The sequence below is a fragment of the Schistocerca cancellata genome, chromosome 1, assembly GCF_023864275.1.
Source record: "Schistocerca cancellata isolate TAMUIC-IGC-003103 chromosome 1, iqSchCanc2.1, whole genome shotgun sequence".
NCBI lineage: Eukaryota > Metazoa > Arthropoda > Insecta > Orthoptera > Acrididae > Schistocerca > Schistocerca cancellata.
The window spans coordinates 1,205,371,704-1,205,392,916 of NC_064626.1; positions in this window are offsets into that span (position 1 = coordinate 1,205,371,704).

Here is a 21,213-nt window from a genome sequence, read left to right on the forward strand (position 1 = left end):
CTGGCAAGCAAGCTACACCGCGATGCAGAGCGCCTCTCTTGCAGAGTCTGCCACTTGAGTTTGCTAAACATCTCCGTAACGCTATCACGGTTACCAAATAACCCTGTGACGAAACGCGCCGCTCTTCTTTGGATCTTCTCTATCTCCTCCGTCAACCCGATCTGGTACGGATCCCACACTGATGAGCAATACTTAAGTATAGGTCGAACGAGTGTTTTGTAAGCCACCTCCTTTGTTGATGGACTACATTTTCTAAGGACTCTCCCAATGAATCTCAACCTGGTACCCGCCTTACCAACAATTAATTTTATATGACCATTACACTTCAAATCGTTCCGCACGCATACTCCCAGATATTTTACAGAAGTAACTGCTACCAGTGTTTGTTCTGCTATCATATAATCATACAATAAAGGATCCTTCTTTCTATGTATTCGCAATACATTACATTTGTCTATGTTAAGGGTCAGTTGCCACTCCCTGCACCAAGTTTCTGTGTGTTCGCGTTGTTTTGGTGGCCATATGGTGTGTGGTCAGTTTTTGTTATTTGAAGTTTTTCTGTATGTGTTTGTTCTAATTGATAATTCTCTTTCACCTGAGTTATCTTTTCGTGCGTATTGCCACTGTAGACGAAACGTACAATTTGTATGTATGGCTTACATTTTGACGTGTCATGTTCATATCTTTCTGAAGTGGTTCTTTCATTATACGGTAACCTATTCTCTGGTGAGGGAAGAATTAATTTCTGTTTATGTTGTTTCGGTGTGTTCAGATGTAGTGGTGCTTCGTATGTGTCATTGTCCTGTTCTAGATAGGCTTCACCTCGTCTCGTAGTTGTTATGTACTTCTTTCAAGTGTGGTGTGTTGTGTTTAACCACTGTGTCATAGTCCTGTTCTTGGTGGGCACGACCGTGTCTCGGATGTCTATCGTCATTTTTATGTATTTCTGTAGTGTGTAGTGTGTTGTTTTTAAGATCTTCTTTACTAAGGGCTTCTTCTTCGAGTTCTAGTACTCTAAGAAAGCTCGCCGTTCGGAGAGTTTCCCACTGGAAAAGTTCGTGTTTGACGTGCCTCGCCACATTGTGGTCCATGACGCCGTAGAAGCACCCATCTTCGATGTAATCTGTTATCCTACAATGTTTTTCTTGCACAACATTGCAGCTGTTGAGGAGATTCATGTCCGTTGGAGAGTTTTCGGTCATCAGCAGTCCAACTTGTTGCCTCCGAGTTTGTTTCTGCGATATGGGATGCTGTTGTTATGCCCATGTTTTGTTGAGAGGACATCTGTCCATTTTCGTAGTTGATACTTGCATTCATATCCCTGCCTAGCTGACAAAACAGTGTTGTCTCACTGCTTTTGTTTTGGTGTGTGCAAGTTGACATTGCCCTTGGAGACGTCATCCTCCGTTTTTTCTATTTGTCTTTTGTAGAGTTCTTTGTAAGCAGGGCACTCTCATCCCACAATTTTGTTACATGTTGTTTTCCTGTTCTTGCAAAAAAAGACAACTGACAGTTATTTCTTCATGACATTCGAACGTTTCATGACCAGGTTTCGCACATTTCCCGCAAATAGCTTCTCTTTCACATCTTTTCGACGAATGGCCAAGCTGAGGCGCTTTTGTACTGACACATAATCCCTAATGCGTAAAGATTCAAATTGTATGTTCACCCTATCCCTCTGTAAAAACAGTAATCTAACCCTTGGTGTCACCTCTCGAGTATTATTTAACGTTTCCCTTTCGAACCTTATTTGTATCATATTTTGACTTCAGTTCAAATTCCTCTTTGGTGATGTGGTCTCTGAAATTTATTTCAGACAGTTCGTCTAGGAAGTCTTGGTCTGTGAGCATCGATTGTGCTTTGAGTTTGCTGTTCATCCAATAATCTTCTTCTTGTTTGCTGATGTCTCAGTTTCAAGAATTACTGCGTTTGATGTACTCCTTATTACTTTAACTTTTATATTAGCTCGTCTAAGGTTTATTCTTTTAGTTATAGTTTCCCTTATGGGTTTAGCAGCCTGGTTGTTCTCTGATTTAAAAAAGACGACAGCGGCCTGTGGTTTTTTTTTTTTTTTTCGGCCTGGTGACAGGACCGTCTGCGGCGACTGCAGCGGAAGTCGCTGGTGTTGGCCTTGTTTCATTGCCTGATTTTTTATTTTATTCCTTTAGGGCTGCGATCTCCATTTCCAAATGCTGCATTCTGTCTGTTGCGTCAGAGGCATTTGCCACCGCTAATTTCCTATGCAATCTTCCTTTCTCAGCTCTTAGTTCGGCATTTTGTCCACAAAGTCTGATTTGGATGATTGCTAATGCCAATATTTCGTTCCTGACTGGTGCAGTAACTGTGGTGAACACCATTTTCTGCTTTACCTCTGTTTGAAAGTCAGTCAGAATTTCATCTACAGCAGCTATCATTCTTTATTCCATGTTTGTACATCTAGGTGTTACATCCCCTGTTGAGCTTGTTCGTCTGATCACTCCTTGTTCCCTTGTTGGTGTGTTGTCTTTCCCGTTTCCTACTCATGTTACTGCAGTGTTAGCGCGGACTTGGAGCGTAACCTAGGAACGAGCCCAATATGCACGTGCTTAAAATCTTTCACAAAATGTGGCAAATGGTTCCCACACCGGGCGGTACTTGGTAACGGACAGGCAGCTCCCGATATGTGGGTCGAATGTAAGTGAGAAACAATCTTTAAAAAATAGTTCAAATGGCTCTGAGCACTATGGGACTTAACATCTTAGGTCATCAGTCCCCTAGAACTTAGAACTACTTAAACCTAACTAACCTAAGGACATCACACACATCCATGCCCGAGGCAGGATTCGAACCTGCGACCGTAGCAGTCTCGCGGTTCTGGACTGCAGCGCCTAGAACCGCACGGCCACCGCGGCCGGCAAACAATCTTAAATCCTAGTAAATCCTAGTAAACACTGTTACCGTGACTTTCGTGTTCAGGCCGTGTGCCAGTGTGCAAGTGTAACACTTTCTTTCGTTAACAGCACAGAGTAACCCACCACCTTGAAATGTAATGTGAGTTGGATGATTCTAAATCTGAAAGCAAAGGCTTCTCATTATTGCAAACGTATTGGTATACAGCTGTTAAAGCTTTTTAAATAACATAAGGAATATTATATATAAAAATTTCTCTAAGGCTACGGAGAAATGAATGTTTCTATTTTATTTTTCTGCATTGTTGAGGAGAATATAATTTACATAATGCAAAAGACAAAACAAAATTTATTACAACAAGTGTGGTGAAAATAAGGTGCAATATGTAAAGCGATTAGTATATTTGAATGTATTGTATGGTCTAAGCAGATTGTTGGTTGATAAATACCTATTTATTACTATTTCAGGAGAGAAGATCTCGGTAGAACATCGTGCTTTCCTCATCTGGGACGGTTTGTGTTTATGTATGTTTACTGTGTTTGTGTGTATTGATATATTACTTGGAGCCCTGCATGTCAGGACACGACATGATATTCAGTAGTTGTTTGCCTCATTGCTGACAGTTGTGGTATACTCTGTGTGATTCCTTAGATATATACACAGGTTATTATAGTACTGATTGAGCATTTGATACATGGAATACATGAATTTTAGCTTTAATTCAAGAATACACTTATGGTCGTAAATTTGTTAGTAGAAATAGAATGTAGTTTATTGCTATTGGGTGCACTATTCCTTAAATAATTTAATACATTACATTTTTAGTTTTATATGTAGTTTATATATATTCCCTGACTGCAGCTTTACATAAAGAAGAGGGTATAGTTCTGTATACAAATAATAAAACGAATAATACATTACTGTTTATGTACAGTATACTTTAAACAATGTGCAATGTGTCGCTGGGGAAGAGAGGCCTCGGAATAAAAGTTCTTCGTGCCCTCTGCTCCAAAGCGACTTAACATTATCACTAGTGTCTTAGTATGTGGTGTCAGTGTTTGTTTGTTTTATAACTGTTACTGCCTGTTTTGTTGTTTGTGACTGCGTAATACCATGAAGTGCCATGTGTTTTGGTTTGGGTCCCTCACACGTTGACCCATTCTGAGTCATGTTTCCTTAGTGTGTTGGCTCCTTCCTCGGTTTCGGAATTTGTGGTCGTGTTTGTGTGCTCCCATGTTGTATGTTGTGTTGTTTGTGCTCGTCTACGCTTCCTACCACATGGGATTGGGTGCATGTATTATTCATGTTCGATACAATATCAGGCCTCTCTATATATTGTGTTCCTATACATATTATTCTGGCGATGTCACTGTTGTTCTGCATAGGTCTCATGCGTGCTAAAGGGTTTCACGACATTGTTACATGTTCTGGTGTCCCATTTTCTCCACAAATGCATATTTCATTGTAGTTAGCCCCATGCAGTTTAAGTGTACCTAGTATGCCCCCTTGGCCTGTCAGGAAATGGACCATCCTCCGTTTTGGGTCGACAATTTTTAGTTGTAATCTTTCGTGTACATCAGGAAAGAAAGTGTGTACTCAGATACCCTTGTCGGATGTCTCACAATCTTTCTCCTGTGTTTGAATACGCCATTGTTTCAGTTGTGTTTTGTTGGTAATGTTGGTCCCTGCAATTTCGGTGACTTCATAGAGCCTGTCACTTTCAAGCCAGTAAATTGTAGCTCTATAATGAATTGTTATACCTATAGGACAGGTCCCCATGACAACGCAAAGTAACTCAAGTCTTGTGGTGTTGAAGGGTCCGCTCATTCTAAGGGGTACACTACGTTGACCTCGTCTTGAATTGTCTTGTTAGTCTATGTTCAGTCTGTGAGCCCAAACACTAGGGACGAACATGCGATGGATTCAACTGTCGCAATGTAGTAGTCCTTATTGCCTTAATAAGTAATTTTTACTGATTTGTGTTGATTGTTGCTAGTTTACGCATAATTTTGGACGCTTTGTCAATTGCCAGTTTGATGTGATCGTTGAAAGCCTGTTTTTCGGCAATATGTAGTCCAAGATAGCGTGTGGCTTGCTTCCTCTGTATGCTAATATTGTCCAATTTTAGAACAAGGTTCCTCTGTAGTGTCCCTCTGAGCAGCAAAAATACAGTTTCGTTGGGCGCTATTTTTAGTTTATTTTCTTTGTACCAGCTGTTCATTTTCTGACGCAAAAAAAAAAATGTTCAAATGTGTGTGAAATCTTATGGAACTTAACTGCTAAGGTTATCAGTCCCTAAGCTTACACACTACTTTACCTAAATTACCCTAAGGACAAACACACACACCCATGCCCAAGGGAGCACTCGAACCTCCGCCGGGACCAGCCACAGTCCGTGACTGCAGCGCCTGAGACCGCTCGGCTAATCCGGCGCGGCTTTGTGAAGCACTTGCGTACCGTTTGTCTCTAGTGATGTTCTCGAGTAGCCTGTCAACAATACGAGCAGGTCATCTACGTACGCTACCGCATCTCTTACCCTGCCGTCAACGACCAGGGTGTTCAGCAAGGGTTCGATTGCGGTATCCCAAAATGTTGGTCCTCAGATCAAGCCCTGTGGTCACCCCTTTGTTATTCTCTTGACAACATTGCGTATACTAGCCCTCCAATCCGTCACTCTGCCTCTGCAGTATTCGAGCACGCTATTTTAGAGGGAAGCTGACAGCCGCATTTCCGTTAGCCTGGCGAAGAGGATCGCCCACTATAGATTGCCAAAAACCCCGGTTATGTCGATTAGTATGGCGGTCACGTATTTGTCGCTGATGCTCATTGTTACTGTTAATACTTGATTGACGGTGTCTTGTATTTATCTACCTTCCTGGTGCCGAATTGAGAGGCGTTAGGCAGAGGCGGTGTCTGGGCGACTATAAGCGGTGACAAAAGCTTGAGGAAAGTGTTTTAGAGATAGATCGGTCGGTACGTTTTGGGATCTGTTGGCTCTTTGCCTTTCGATTTCCTGATTATTACTACAGTACAAATTTATCACAGGTTTGGAATTCTGGCTGTCAGTAGTGCCTCGTTGAACATGTTAGTACCAAAACATGTTATCCGTGTTACTCTTGTTACCTCGGCCTCTCAGCTGAGCAGTTTTAAGTAATGAAGACGCCGGCCGTGAAAGCCTACACGTTATGAAATCTCTCAAAGCCAAACTACGGTCCCGAACTAGTCTTTCTTACTTAACGTTACACATTACGTTGTTAAATATCCGCGCAGAAAGCTGCACTGCACTTCAACCACTTCAATCACTTCTTACCACCACAAACGCGGAAATGAGCTGAGCGCTCGCCGGAAACTTCCCCATGTCACCCCACACCACCATAACATAGAGACAGAACAGACCCTCACCACTGAAGTGCCATCCCACTCTTTCGTCCGCAGCTCGAGGTCTAGTGGCTAGTGTTGCCACCTCTAGATCACCGGGTATCGGGTTCGATTCTCGGCTGGGTTGTGGATTTTCTCTGCCCGGGGACTGGGTGTTTGTGTTGCCCTCAACATTTCATCATAATCATCATCATTCGTCACAGTGGCTGGATTGGACTGTGACAAAAAATTGGACTTTGAAAAAATTGGGTGCTAATGGACGTGCAGTTCAGCGACCCATAAACCAAACATCATCCATCATCATCATCATCATCATTCCACTCTTTCACGACACCAGAGTAGCCGAGTTGGCGGTGTCGAAGTATCAGTGGTATCCTGGCCGGAGCCCCATGTGATCTTCTACCTTCTGAAGTGTCCCGACTTGGGGAGACTATCTTCTGAAAAGTTCTCTTGCAAAACTAAACAGACTATCTTCTTAGACATCAACAGTACAAGGAATTCCAGCACCAGAGTCCACAGACGGAGCGAGCAGCGAGTCGCGATGCCCGTTGGCAAGGACAACTTCGAGTCCGAGTGGCGGCTTGGTGCTGGCTATCTTCGAATTATTGTGGAGGAGACGGAAGTGTCTGCTGCCAAAGCAGCTATACCAGCTATTGGTATAGCGATGTGGACTCGGATGGGCTGACGAAAATGGCTCAGCGGATGCAACAAAAGGTCCGTAGATGTGGCGGCCTCTACTGCCCTTTCGATCTAGCCTGCTTCCTGCAGCTCAGGCAAAGTTCGGCTGACTTCGGCCGCTGCGACTGCGGAGCTGACCGATGACCCGCGTAGCGGTGCTACGTTGAGGGTCGGCGGCGCTGCAGGAGGCCTAGGAAACTCGCCACTTTGCAGAAAGTTCCCGGAGAGACAGCTAGGTGCAACATGTATCCCGCTATCGTCCTTGGATGTTATTCGGTCGGCCACTGCTACTCGCTCATTGCGTCGATCTTTACGTGTACTTGTACTACGTACATGTCCAGAACCTGGTATAGCCCCGTGGAAACGTTCCAGAGACTACTGCTGAAAGCACAGACTCACCAACGCAACACTGTGCCCAACATGTACCACAATCCGTCGACACGTCCATCCAGATTCTTTCAGGCCACAATTCGATCCCAATTAAAATGCTGAAACTTTTCAATTGAAATACGTATTCGTTGGCGGGTCATGGTTGTACCCTGGAACGTATGTTGCAAACACTGTTCATCTCTAAATTCAGCACAGCTACTGCCTGTAGAGCCAAAACAGAGGGTGTACCGACAGGTCTCCTGAACGCCATTGACCACCGATGACTGTGAGAGTCACTAACACTACGGCCCCTCGTATGTACCCCTGAGAACAGTCATTGACGTATTTTTTTGCCGGCAGTGTACAATTATTAACTGTTTAAAAATTTAAAAATCGGTCTTTACTCATCAAGAGGAAAAATTTTACATTCAAACTTTAGCACAATAAGTCAAATATTGATGTTAGAAACCACTGATATATCTTGATCTTATGTACGAGTAACTCATAGCACGCAAATCACCCAGTCTACATTCATCTAATATTTGAGAGCGAGAGCATCAAGCAAAGTGCAAAATCTTTTCACATATTTGCAAACATTTTGAAACTCTTTCTCGCTGAGATCTCCAAAAAATAATGAAAGAGAAAAAGTTTATTGTAAACGGCATTTTCGCTCTTCATGAAATAAGTCTTCAGCATCAAGCAGGACGTTTGAATTTATTATTTATTAACTGATAACTATTCGCAGTACATTTTTCAGACAATACCTACAGGTACTAGCGAACATAGCTGCTAAATTCAGGAGTTATGAACTTATAAAACTGAAATGCGTGGAAATGGTTTTGACTTTTTCGTTTACGCCTGAATAACAAAATCAGTATAATTAGGGTTCTGCGTTTTCAACCATAGTTAGATGCTTAATTCCAAACAGACTGATAATCCAGAACGCTATGATCACCTACACTATCTGACCAAAAGTACCCGGACACCCCCAAAAACACATTAGGTGCATTGATCTGCCACCTACTGTCACGTACTCCACATCAGCGACCCCAGTAGTCATTAAACATCGTGAGAGAGCAGAATGGGGCGCTCCGCGGAACTCAGGGACTTCGAACATGGTCAAGTGATTGGGTGTCACTTGTGTCATACGTCTGTACGCGAGATGTCCACATTCCCAAACATCTCTAGATCCACTGTTTCCGATGTGATAGTGAAGTGGAAACGTGAAGGGACACGTACAGCACAAAACCGTACAGGAAAGCCTCGTTTGTTGACTGACAGAGACCACCGACAGTTGAAGAGGGTCGTGATGTGTATAGGTTGGCAGACATCTATCCAGACCGTCACACAGGATTTTCAAACTGCATCAGGATCCACTTCAAGTACTATAACAATTAGGCGGGAGGTGAGAAAGCTTGGATTTCATGGGCGACACATCACTCCGGTAAATGCCAAACGACCTCTCGCTTGGTGTAAGGAGCGTAAACATTGGACGATTGAACAGTGGAAAAACGTTTGGAGTGACGACTCACAGTACACAATTTAGCGATCCGACGTCAGGGTGTGGGTATGGCGAATGCCCGGTGAACGTCATCCGCCACCATGTGTAGTGCCAACAGTAAAATTCAGAGGCGGTGGTGTTATGGTGTGGTCGTATTTTTCATGGAAGGGGCTTGCACCCCTTGTTGTTTAGCGTGACACTATCACAGCACAGGCCTACACTGATGTTTTAAACAATCGTCTTGTTTTCCACTGTTTAAGAGCAATTGGGATGGCGATTGCATCTTTCAACACAATCGAACACCTGTTCATAATGCAATTGCCTTTGACGGAGTAGTTACATGACAATACCATCCCTATAGTGGACTGACCTCCACAGAGTCCTCACCTGAATCCTATAGAACACCTTTGGGATGGTTTGGATTGCCAACTCCGTGCCAGGCCTCACCGGCTGACATCGATACCTGTCATCAGTGGAGCTCTCCATGAAGAATGGGTTGCTATTCTCGAAGAAACCCAGCACCTGATTGAACGTATGCCTGCGAGAGCGGTCGCTGTCATCAAGGCTAATTGTGGGCCAACAACATACTGAATTCAAGCATTACCGATGGAGGGAACCCCGAACTTGTAAGTCATTTGTAGCCAGGTGACAGCATACTTTTGATCACATAGTGTACCTAACAGAAGTCCACCTTTGTCACGGAAAACAGGGGCGACGCGTCTTGGCACTAAACCAATGAGGCCGCCCTTATAAGACACCTAGTTCCCGCAAATTCCGGGGTTGGTGCAATGAGCTCTGATACACCTCCGAGGTGTTCTATCGAGTTGAGACATGGTGAGCTGGGGGACCGTCACCTAAATTCGAGCTCACCACTGTGTTTCTCGAACTACTCCATCACGCTTCTAGCCTCGTGACATGGCGCATTACCTTGTTGAAATCCCACAGCCGTCAGGAAACTTGGTCATAATGGAGGATGGTTTCCAGATAGTGTACGGTACTCCTTGTCCGTCACTGTACCTTCCACAGATCCACTGATCCAAAGATGCCTCAGAGCCTAATTAAGCAGACGGCAGCTTTTCCCGCAGTACATGGAGCTGTTTGCCATGAAGACGAGCGATTCACGGCCTCCCTTCGGCTTGATGAATTATCGGGGTTCATCACACTATGCTGTCTCTGCGTCCATATCGTAGGCCGATGGTCAAGAGCCCAGTTTAGTCGTAGTTGCCAATGTTGTGGTGTTAACATTGGCACAGGAATGTTCGGTCCACTGTCTGTTCAGACACATTTGTATTCTGCCGAGCATTAAAGTATGATGTTAGTTCCGCTACAGTTCGTCGCCTGTCCTGTTTTACCAGCCTGCCCAGTCTACGACGTCCGACATCTGTATGGGGAATGTCTGCCTAATCCTGCGACCTCTGGACGTTGTTTCACCTTGGTTTCTCACCAGAGCACTCCTTGAACCTCCGACAAGTCATGCAATTTCCGAAATATCCTGCTGAGACTCTGGGCCATCACAATCTGCCGTTCTCTGATACTACATGCACCGTGTGTGGACAACTAGCGGCATTGGAATATTATCTAAGCGGAAGCCGGAGATGCGTCATCGTGTAGGACAGTCAGAAGCAGATAACAGAATTCCGCTACCGACAATACCTCCAACTGTTGAATAATGTTATCAGACAGGACGAAACAAAGCATTACACAAAGTGAATGGAAACCACTCATAACAAAATTAAATTTCTGTGTCCATTTGTGAAATACACTCCTGGAAATTGAAATAAGAACACCATGAATTCATTGTCCCAGGAAGGGGAAACTTTATTGACACATTCCTGGGCTCAGATACATCACATGATCACATTGACAGAACCACAGGCACATAGACACAGGCAACAGAGCATGCACAATGTCGGCACTAGTACAGTGTATATCCACCTTTCGCAGCAATGCAGGCTGCTATTCTCCCATGGAGACGATCGTAGAGATGCTGGATGTAGTCCTGTGGAACGGCTTGCCATGCCATTTCCACCTGGCACCTCAGTTGGACCAGCGTTCGTGCTGGACGTGCAGACCGCGTGAGACGACGCTTCATCCAGTCCCAAACATGCTCAATGGGGGACAGATCCGGAGATCTTGCTGGACAGGGTAGTTGACTTACACCTTCTAGAGCACGTTGGGTGGCACGGGATACATGCGGACGTGCATTGTCCTGTTGGAACAGCAAGTTCCCTTGCCGGTCTAGGAATGGTAGAACGATGGGTTCGATGACGGTTTGGATGTACCGTGCACTATTCAGTGTCCCCTCGACGATCACCAGTGGTGTACGGCCAGTGTAGGAGATCGCTCCCCACACCATGATGCCGGGTGTTGGCCCTGTGTGCCTCGGTCGTATGCAGTCCTGATTGTGGCGCTCACCTGCACGGCGCCAAACACGCATACGACCATCATTGGCACCAAGGCAGAAGCGACTCTCATCGCTGAAGACGACACGTCTCCATTCGTCCCTCCATTCACGCCTGTCGCGACACCACTGGAGGCGGGCTGCACGATGTTGGGGCGTGAGCGGAAGACGGCCTAACGGTGTGCGGGACCGTAGCCCAGCTTCATGGAGACGGTTGCGAATGGTCCTCGACGATACCCCAGGAGCAACTGTGTCCTTAATTTGCTGGGAGGTGGCGGTGCGGTTCCCTACGGCACTGCGTAGGATCCTACGTTCTTGGCGTGCATCCGTGCGTCGCTGCGGTCCGGTCCCAGGTCGACGGGCACGTGCACCTTCCGCCGACCACTGGCGACAACATCGATGTACTGTGGAGACCTCACGCCCCACGTGTTGAGCAATTCGGCGGTACGTCCACCCGGCCTCCCGCATGCCCATTATACGCCCTCGCTCAAAGTCCGTCAACTGCACATACGGTTCACGTCCACGCTGTCGCGGCATGCTACCAGTGTTAAAGACTGCGATGGAGCTCCGTATGCCACGGCAAACTGGCTGACACTGACGGCGGCGGTGCACAAATGCTGCGCAGCTAGCGCCATTCGACGGCCAACACCGCGGTTCCTGGGGTGTCCGCTGTGCCGTGCGAGTGATCATTGCTTGTACAGCCCTCTCGCAGTGTCCGGAGCAAGTATGGTGGGTCTGACACACCGGTGTCAATGTGTTCTTTTTTCCATTTCCAGGAGTGTATGTATCATAGCAAAATGTGGGTGCTCAACGTGCTACACCTCTCTTGTGTGATAGTCAAACTGTTACTGAGCCACCAGAGCTGCGCAAAATATTTAGTAAGATCTCCTTGACGATAGTCGCCAAGTTAAATCAAAATTTTGGTGGTACAGGTTAATGAGCATAACTCTTGAAACGTTTAATTCTTTCATAATTACACCACGCGCAGGTACAGCAAACAGCAAGGATGAAATATGATCAGTTAATAAATCGTTAAAGACTAAAGTCGCCCATTACGATGACGAATTTACAAGTAAGGTTATGAAGATCAATGCAACATGTTCTCTGTCACCAGTGAAACTATTGTAGTGACTTTCCTGAGAGATTGAAATTCTCGTTACTGTGGTCACATTGTAAGAAAATGGCAAAGATAATGTTAACAGTTACTGGCCAATTCCTTTGGTATCAGTGTTTTCAAAATTTTTGAGAAAGCAATGTGTAACAGATTCATGGCACAACTCAGTATACGTAACTTCCTGTCAGACTTGCATTTTGGTTTTGGGAATATGTATCCAGAGGAGACGTAATTTATTCTTTTGTATGTGACGTACCAGTAAGGATAAATGACACTTGCAGGACATTTTCTTTGACTTTAAAAAAGCATTTTATTATGCGGCAATGTAATACTCCTGCATTAATTTGAATATTACAGGACTAGTGAAAAAGCTCAACCATGGTTCACTTCGTATCTGAAGTATCCTGTTCAAAATCTTCTGCAGAAAATGAGTGGTGCATTAAGAGTGATCTCCACTGCCACTCGCCGAAATGCAAAGGCTTGTTTGCTTCCCTTACTTTCATTCTACGTTTTTATGTTTTGGGACAACTCTGTGCACTCACCAACAATATTCTTACTCCAGAAAAGGGAGACCAGACTGATCTACGCTGTTCGTTTAGTAACCTTGTGTCGTTGTTGCTCAGGTGTCTCGCAGTTATAACCCTGCCACCCTGGCACATCTATTCCAATACGAGATTTATTATTGACCATAAATACTCTCTCAAAAGAAACTGCAACTTTCACTTAGTAAACATTAGCCGAAAAAAGAATATGCACATGGACATCACTTCAGTGACTATTATGAAGAAATGCTACTCTCTTCAACAGGTTTCATTTCCAGTAAGACTTCCAGCAGAACTGAAAAAATTAAGTGATAAACCACAAGCATTCAAATTCAAGTGGGAAACATCCCTTGAGACACACTGCTATTATTCTACATCAGAATTTCTCACTTTTCTTTTTAATGTATTACATATGCGTATTCTTCCTTACAATTGTAACCTATGTACTGACTTGTTCCATGACCAAATAGCTCTGTCTCGCATAGTTCTGCAGTAACAGGTAAATAAGTAAAAACACGTAAAATAAATTTCAGAATAAAAACAGTATTGATTGGGAAATTATGTAATATCAAAACGGTGAACGCGCCATTGATATGAAATAATTTCTTATCCAAGGCTGTTTTTGTATTCTGAAATAATTCGAAACTGGTTGCTGTAGCAATCTTCCACAATGGAATGGGTAATTTTAATTGTTAATAAAATTCATTTTTCATTTCGTGCTGTACCTCTGTACATGACTGTTCTTCTCAAATTGTGATGGATTACATATGACAAATTTCACTATTGAAAATATGTGCAGTGACGGCGCCATTAAAATGCCTAGCTCCTTGAAGAGGACATCTTTGGGTGAAGAGGACGTCTTTGAGTGAACACTACATATTATTTTTTCTGCTTGCTTTTTGTCTAGTCTGTATTTCGTAAGTGATGAATTAACCGAAAATTTTTTTCCGGATGACGTTATTGAGTGGAAATATGTGAAAAATATCGAGAGTGTGATACGTTTGTTTCCAAGATTAGCAATTATACGCAGAGTAAAACTCGTAGAACCCACTTGTTTGAGAAGCTCAATAACGTGCTTCTTCCATTTTAAGTTTACAGTAACGTGTAAATCCAAATACTTGGAGCATTCTACCCTAGTTACTAAATTCTGCTCATGTACTTCATCAGTTGCTGGTATGTGTATATTTATTATACAGACCTGAATGTAGGGCGTTTTTTCAAAATTTAGGGAATCAATAATTACTTGAAAAATATGATTTACCACATATTCTAATGCTTTCTTACTAATGGGCTTTATCATACAATTAGTATCATCTGCAAAACGTACCAATTTTGCTTGCTGAGTGTTATGTGGAAGGTCCTTCACATATATAAGGAATAGGGGTGGACCAAAAATAAAACATGTGCGACCCCTTTTGTGATTTTTTACCCAAGTAACTAAAATTTTCTACCTTTCTCTCAGTGTCTGAAATATTCAGCACGTCGTTTTGCATTCTGTTTCTCAAGTATGATTCACACCAGCTGTGTGTTGAGCCATCAGTTCAATAAAACTTGAGTATTTCTGATAGAGTATCATGATCTAAACACTCGAAAGTCGTTGAGAAAATATCTAATGGTGCTATCTTATTATTTAAGATTTCTAATATGTGACGGGTCAATGTATAAGTAGCGTTCTCAGTCGAGCAATCTCCTTTCTGGAATCCAAACTGTGGCTGCTAAATAATTGTTTCTAGTTAAGTACATGTATGTATGTTTGTGTGTGTGTGTGTGTGTGTGTGTGTGTGTGTGTGTGTCTGTGTGTGTGTGTGTGTGTGTGTGTGTGTGTGTGTGTGTGTGTGTGGGTGGGTGGGTGGGTGGGTGGGTGGGTGGGTGGGTGTGAGGGTGAGGTACCCGCGTTTGTGTGTGTGTGTGTGTGTGTGTGTTTTTTTTCTTGCGTGTATGTGTGTAAATCCCATTTTTATTTTATTCATGTAATTTAAAGGGTCGACATTTGTTATTCATCTTGTATTCTCTCAGTAGGCAGTAGTATACGAATAGCAGCAGTTTTAATGTAAAAAAATGTTTGAAACAGCAACATTATGGTAGAAGTAACGCAGCAAGAGAACTGCATTGAATATTTTAGCGTTATTTCATATCCCAAGATATTCTCTAACATATCTTTGCTTGAAGAATGGAACGGTGAATAGATGATCGTATTAATAGGATAGATTCCAGCCCTTTGTGGAATACCCAATGCCGTAACTCTCTATCTCGAGTTTTATGGTCCAAGAGAGATTGATGAAAGTGATAGACATTACCTTTTCATATCAAGGTGTTCGGTACGTCCCTCGCCTTAGGATCGAAAGAAGTGATCGCTGCCACGCCTCCGCTTACGTGGCTATCGGCGAGACGTGCTCGGCAGGCAGAGAGCGCACTTGTGCGGGTGTGGTTTGCGGCGGTAGCGGGAGGGGGTCGTTGGAGGTGTTGTGACAGCGCGGTGTGGGTGGGAGAGGGGAAGAGCGGCGGCCGCTTTGCATACATTTGCGCGCATCGATTGCGCCTGGTCTGCGGTCGGGCAGCGGCGCGTGCCGACACCTCTCTGGCTGCCGGCTGCGTTTGGGCGGGCCGGGCCGGGCGCTGGCCCGTTCCCCAGCAGCAGCCTCTGCTGCGCTACTCGCACGACCAGTAGCCGGGTTTCAGTGATCAGCGTGCGATACAGCAGCGCAGTGGCACGAGCACTGCGCTCAGAAGCGTACAGACTCCCGGTGAAACAGGCATCGGGTTGCGACATAGAGGCCTGGTGGCAGGTATGATGCAGCGCTCCCCCGCACATGCGACGTAATGTAATATTCAAATTTGTTTACAGCCACTTGAAGTTCTTTGTCCTTATTTCCAGACCACCTCCATAGATGACTGGTTAGCGCAGAGTTCGCCATGCTCAGCAGGCTGGTTCTGTCTCCGTTAGTGACACGAATTTTGCTTTGGCGGGAAGACGCACAGGGTGAACTCAGTCTCATGCAAACTGAGGAACAACTGGAATGAAAAAAGTGGGTGCACGGCCTGGAAAGTCGAAAAATCGGCCTCATGCGAACTGAGGAACGACGTGAATGAGAAAATTGGGTGTAAGGCCTGGAAAGTCCGAAAATCGGCCAAGAGAGAGGTGCGCTGGTCACATGCCTCTCCACACCGTTTCCGCATGATGCCAAATGCGGGGATCCTGCCCACTCGTCTAATATGGGGTGACTAGGAAACCTGCTATCTCAGATCGCTAGACTACAATTCAACCAAATAGTACTAATGAAGTTTATCACAAAAGTAAATAATTACAATACTTAACTTTGTGAAATACAGGGTTATTACAAATGACTGAAGCGATTTCACAGCTCTACAATAACTTTATTATTTGAGATATTTTCACAATGCTTTGCACACACATACAAAAACTCAAAAAGTTTTTTTAGGCATTCACATATGTTCGATATGTGCCCCTTTAGTGATTCGGCAGACATCAAGTTGATAATCAAGTTCCTCCCACACTCGGCGCTGCTTGTCCCCATCAATGAGTTCGAAAGCATCGTTGATGCGAGCTCGCAGTTCTGCCACGTTTCTTGGTAGAGGAGGTTTAAACACTGAATCTTTCACATAACCCCACAGAAAGAAATCGCATGGGGTTAAGTCGGGAGAGCGTGGAGACCATGACATGAATTTCTGATCATGATCTCGACCACGAACGATCCATCGGTTTTCCAATCTCCTGTTTAAGAAATGCCGAACATCATGATGGAAGTGCGGTGGAGCACCGCCCTGTTGAAAGATGAAGTCGGCGCTGTCGGTCTCCAGTTCTGGCATGAGCCAATTTTCCGCGGGCTACGCGTCAAACTTGCCCGCACGCGGTCAACCGTTTCTTCGCTCACTGCAGGCCGACCCGTTGATTTCACCTTACAGAGGCATCCAGAAGCTTTAAACTGCGCATACCATCGCCGAATGGAGTTAGCAGTTGGTGGATCTTTGTTGATCTTCGTCCTGAAGTGTCGTTGCACTGTTATGACTGACTGATGTGAGTGCATTTCAAGCACGACATACGCTTTCTCGGCTCCTGTCGCCATTTTGTCTCATTGCGCTCTCGAGCGCTCTGGCGGCGCTCTGCGCCTTCAGCCGAACAAAACTTTATGAGATTTTCTACGTATCTGTAGTGTGCCGTGACAATATGTCAATGAATGGAGCTACGGTGAATTTATGAAATCGTTTCAATCATTTGTAATAGCCCTGTACAGGAGTATCGTAAGCAATGGGCGACAAACTAGATAAGCAATCTCTTCAGTATAGTCAATTCCTTATACAAGTGAAATTATACTGTTCCTAAGTCCTTAGTACAGAGCTCTTAGAACGGTTAATATTGAACTGGGCTGCGGGCAGGCAGCGCGGCGCTTATGTCCTCTTCGTGTCAATGCCGCTGCTGTCACATTGTCGTCCTAGAGAGGTGTCGGTCAGCGTGCAATTGGCTGACGCCGTCTTACAGCCCTCTCCGTCCGCCCCCGGTAGCTGAGTGGTCAGAATGGCAATCCTAAGGGCCCGGGTTCGATTCCCGGCTGGGCCGGAGATTTTCTCCGCTCAGGGACTGGGTGTTGTGTTGTCCTAATCATCATCATGTCATCCCCATCTACGCGCAAGTCGCCGAATTGGCGTCAAATCGAAAGACCTGCACCCGGTGAACGGTCTACCCGACGGGAGGCACTAGTCACGCGACATCGATCGACAGCCCTCTCTGCCCTACAGTTCCTGCCTAGCGTGCCGGCACTTGACGTTACGCCGGAATAGGAGAGGATAACATGGTATGGACAAGGAGCTCATATCCCGATTTGAATGTGTTTATTCGTTGTTGAGTGTTACAGAAATTTCGTAGACTGATAAGGAAACACTCGGGATTTTTGGCTTCGTATTTAATTCATACCAAATACTATACTATGTGAGCGCTGTTTGGGCAGAATACGTTCTGCGAAATCTCCAAAGGGTGCAGTAATGTTTCATTTAACTAAAATACATGTTACATAATGTCTAGGTGAGAACTCGGGGAAATAGGAGTCACTAAAACAGATACATTAGTACACAATGGTGGAGCCTGACCGGACTAGGTCAATTACATGGTCCACAACGACAAAGATTTCAGGTCAAGGGCTTCCTTTATACCACTGAACGTGGGTCTTACTGACTAGTAAATAACCTTTTGTATAGACAAAATCACTCTTGTGCCGTATTTAATTGTACAGGACTAAGTATAGAGAAGGCTGATACAAGGGTCAGTCACATTAGTCACGCCGGCCCGGTGGCCAAGCGGTTCTAGGCGCTTCAGTCGGGAACCGCGCGACTGCTACGGTCGCAGGTTCGAAACCTGCCTCGGTCATGGATGTGTGGGGTTCGTTAGGTTTAAGTAGTTCTACGTTCTAGCAGACTGATGACCTCACATGTTAAGTCCCATAGTGCTCAGAACCATTTGAACATTAGTCACAATTATCTTGAGTGGAGTGTATGTAAAGGGCGTCGCAGGGGAACGGAAGGGGGAGGAAGGGGGGATGGGAGCGAGGGAAAGACATCAGTCGTAGTCGCTGTTCGCTGTCGTCGTAATACTGAAACGGAGCGATTTATCTGACGTTCAAGAAGGCATGAGAATGGTTTTCGGACCGAAGATGGAAGCATTTCCGAAACGGCTAAGTTTGTAAACTATTCGATTGCCGCCGTAGTTAAACTACACCGTGCAGGGCAAAGCGGCGCTGTATAAAACTGGCGCCGAGGCAACTGTGGTGCGTCACAGGCCGCAATGACAGGGATAAACGACGGCAGCCGAGATGTGCAGCTCCTGAGCAGCTCACCGCCCAGCAGACCCAAGCGGCTATGAGTGGTGTCTGCTCAACGATCGTTCGGGGAACGCTGCTGCGAAAGTTGCCTCCACAGCAAGCACCTTGTTCATGCACCCATGCTGGGAAACTAAGGCTGAAATTTGCACGCCGATACCGGAACTGCACTTCCACTGAGTGGCGACATGTGGCCTTACCAGATGTCTACATCTACAACTACACTCCTGGAAATTGAAATAAGAACACCGTGAATTCATTGTCCCAGGAAGGGGAAACTTTATTGACACATTCCTGGGGTCAGATACATCACATGATCACACTTACAGAACCACAGGCACATAGACACAGGCAACAGAGCATGCACAATGTCGGCACTAGTACAGTGTATATCCACCTTTCGCAGCAATGCAGGCTGCTATTCTCCCATGGAGACGATCGTAGAGATGCTGGATGTAGTCCTGTGGAACGGCTTGCCATGCCATTTCCACCTGGCGCCTCAGTTGGACCAGCGTTCGTGCTGGACGTGCAGACCGCGTGAGACGACGCTTCATCCAGTCCAAAACATGCTCAATGGTGACAGATCCGGAGATCTTGCTGGCCAGGGTAGTTGACTTACACCTTCTAGAGCACGTTGGGTGGCACGGGATACATGCGGACGTGCATTGTCCTGTTGGAACAGCAAGTTCCCTTGCCGGTCTAGGAATGGTAGAACGATGGGTTCGATGACGGTTTGGATGTACCGTGCACTATTCAGTGTCCCCTCGACGATCACCAGTGGTGTACGGCCAGTGTAGGAGATCGCTCCCCACACCATGATGCCGGGTGTTGGCCCTGTGTGCCTCCGTCGTATGCAGTCCTGGTGTGGCGCTCACCTGCACGGCGCCAAACACGCATACGACCATCATTGGCACCAAGGCAGACACGTCTCCATTCGTCCCTCCATTCACGCCTGTCGCGACACCACTGGAGGCGGGCTGCACGATGTTGGGGCGTGAGCGGAAGACGGCCTAACGGTGTGCGGGACCGTAGCCCAGCTTCATGGAGACGGTTGCGAATGGTCCTCGCCGATACCCCAGGAGCAACAGTGTCCCTAATTTGCTGGGAAGTGGCGGTGCAGTCCCCTACGGCACTGCGTAGGATACCTCACGCCCCACGTGTTGAGCAATTCGGCGGTACGTCCACCCGGCCTCCCGCATGCCCACTATACGCCCTCGCTCAAAGTCCGTCAACTGCACATACGGTTCACGTCCACGCTGTCGCGGCATGCTACCAGTGTTAAAGACTGCGATGGAGCTCCGTATGCCACGGCAAACTGGCTGACACTGACGGCGGCGGTGCACAAATGCTGCGCAGCTAGCGCCATTCGACGGCCAACACCGCGGTTCCTGGTGTGTCCGCTGTGCCGTGCGTATGATCATTGCTTGTACAGCCCTCTCGCAGTGTCCGGAGCAAGTATGGTGGGTCTGACACACCGGTGTCAATGTGTTCTTTTTTCCATTTCCAGGAGTGTACATGGATACTCTGCAAATCAAATTTCAGATGGCTCTGAGCACTATGGGACTTAACTTCTGAGGTCATCAGTCCCCTAAACTTAGAACTACTTAAACCTAACTAACCTAAGGACACCACACACATCCATGCCCGAGGCAGGATTCGAACCTACGACCGTTGCGGTCTCGCGGTTCAAGACTACAGCGGCTAGAACCGCACGGCCACTTCGGTCGGATCTGCAAATCACATTTATGTGCCTGGCATAGGGTTCATCGAACCATCTTCACAATTCTCTATTGTTCCAACCTCGTAAGGCACGCGGAAAGAATGACCACCTATATTTTTCCGTACGAGCTCTGATTTCCCTTATTTTATCGTGGTGATCGTTCCTCCCTACGTATGTCGGTGTCAACAAAATATTTTCGCATTCGGAGGAGAAAGTTGGTGATTGGAATTTCGTGAGAGATTCCGACGCAACGAAAACCGCCTTTCTTTTAATGATTTCCAGCCCATATCCTGTATCATTTGTGTGACACTCTCTCCTCTGTTTCGCGATAATGCAAAACGTTCTGCCAGTCTTTGAACTTTTTCAATGTACTCCGTCAGTCCTATCTGGTAAGGAACCCACCCCGCGCAGCAGTATTCTAAAAGAGGACGGACGAGCGTAGTATAGGCAGTGTCTTTAGTAGGTCTTAGTAGGTCCTGCCAACAAAACACAGCCTTTGGTTAGCCTTCCCCAGAACAATTTCTATGTGTTCTTTGCAATTTAAGTTGTTCGTAATTGTAATACCTAGGTATTTAGTTGAATTTATGGCTTTTAGATTAGACTGGTTTATCGTGTAACTGAAGTTTAACGAGTTTCTTTTAGCACTCATGTGGATGACCACACACTTTTCATAATTTGGGGTCAACTGACAATTTTCGCACCAGTCCGATATTTCTTCTAAATCGTTTTGCAGTTTGTTTTGATCTTCTGATGAGTTTATTATTCGGTAAACGACAGCGTCATCTGCAACCAA